At 37.3% G+C, this 1847-nt stretch overlaps 1 non-coding gene across 1 annotated transcript; it reads left to right on the top strand.

Moving 5' to 3' along the window:
• The first annotated feature begins 1226 nt into the window (after positions 1-1226).
• LOC136234543 (small nucleolar RNA R71) lies at positions 1227-1333 on the top strand. The gene has a single exon (XR_010691414.1). It is a non-coding gene; the product is annotated as a small nucleolar RNA R71 (small nucleolar RNA).
• Positions 1334-1847: the final 514 nt, after the last annotated feature.

Genomic DNA, 1847 nt, shown 5'->3' with positions numbered 1-1847 from the left:
AAAGACAACTTAGGAATTCAATATCTCCCAATTTACACGGAATGGTAAAACATCCGGGATCCTTGAGTTTTGTGGGCAAATTACTTGATACTATTGAACTACAGTCTTCAGTTAACGAAATGGATGAAATTCCTTCCCAACTGATTTTCTTCGAAATCAAATCCTTTAAAAACTTACCATAGTTAGGAATTTGTGTGATTGCATCCATAAATGTCAAATTGATGTGCAAATTTTTGAGTTTATCCAAAAACGTTAGAAGTTGTTTATCATAGTCCTTATTTCGGACTTTGTGCGGAAAAGGTGGCTTGGGTACAAAAGTTTTGGTACTTGTGTCAAATGGTGAACTATTTGTGTTTAAGATATCTTCTTTGGACCTTGGTAAATCAGTTCCTGGTAATGTTGCATCTTTGGGCATTTCAGGCCCTTGATAATTTTTTCCTGAACGAAGAGTAATAGCCTTCACCTGCTCTTTCGGATTTTCTTCCGTATGGCTGGGAAGACTTCCCTCTTTTCAGGATGGAATTGATTTAGCAAGTTGACCAATTTGAACCTCCAAATTATGGATGCTAGATGAGTGGTTTTTAATAAGCTGATCGAATTTATTTTCGATCCGTTTAAAACCATCGTCGTGATTACTTATTTTTCCACTGATAGCATCTATAAACTTGTCGATTTTAGAAGATAAAATGCTAATCGTATCTCTTGACTGATTTTGATAATTAGTGGTACGATCTTGATTATCACTGGTATTATTGTTACTGTTATCTTTCCAGTTAAAGTTAGGATGATTCCTCCATCCAGCATTATAGGTATTAGAATAAGGATTATTAGTTTGGTTTTGCCCTTGGACAAAATTTACCTGTTCGATCTCACTCATATTTTCGTAGTCCACATCCGTTTGGAATGGATTACCATTGGTATCGCGTGGTGCCATAAATTTGTCAATTTTGTGCGATAAAGCAGAAAATTGGGCTTGTAGCATCGCGACTGGATCAAGTTCAACTATACCTTTAACTGATGATGTGGTTAAGGATGATGGTTTTTCCACCGGCATATGTCCTCGTTCTGCGGGCCACATACTGCTGTTGATTGCCATTTCCTCCAAAAGTTCTCTCGCTTGGGCTGATGTTTTCTTCATAAATAGCCCTCCCGACATAGCATCTAATGAACCCCTAATTGTAGGATTTAGTCCATTGTAAAATGTTTGCATTAAAAGTTCAGCGGGTAATTGGTGGTGTGGGCATAAACGTTGAAGTTCTTTAAAACGTTCCCAAGTTTCATAAAGAGTCTCATTATCATTTTGAGAAAAAGATGTTAACTCCTTTATGAATCTTGCGGTTTTGCTAAAGGAAAATATTTAGATAAAAACGCTTGGGCTAATTGTTCCCAAGTGGCAAAAGTTGCGGCTGGCATAGAAGTTAACCATTCTTTGGCTCTATCCTTCAAAGTGAAGGGAAAGAGACGAAGTTTGATTGCTTCTGCAGTCACATCTGGGATTTTAAAAGTATCACAAATTTCAAGGAAATTTGTTAAATGGGTGTTAGGATTTTCGTTAGGTAACCCGTAAAATGTTACATTATTTTGCAACATATTAAGCAAAGCTGGCTTAATTTCAAATTGATTTGCGGTGATTCTGGGTCTAACGATACTATTGGTCACACCGGCCACACCTGGCCTAGCGTAATCCATAAGTGTTGGTGGGTCTGCCATTTTTTCTGGCTCGGTATATGTTTTTACTGGGGTCTTATTTTTGTTTTTCTTATTTTTCTTGTTCTTCCTAATGGTTTTCTTAATTTCTGGGTCTATAGGGTCTGGTACAATGCCTGAACTTCGAGAACTGCGCATGA

Source organism: Euphorbia lathyris, chromosome 6 (genome assembly GCF_963576675.1).
Source record: "Euphorbia lathyris chromosome 6, ddEupLath1.1, whole genome shotgun sequence".
Classification (NCBI taxonomy): domain Eukaryota; kingdom Viridiplantae; phylum Streptophyta; class Magnoliopsida; order Malpighiales; family Euphorbiaceae; genus Euphorbia; species Euphorbia lathyris.
This window is presented reverse-complemented; position numbering and strand designations above follow the sequence as displayed.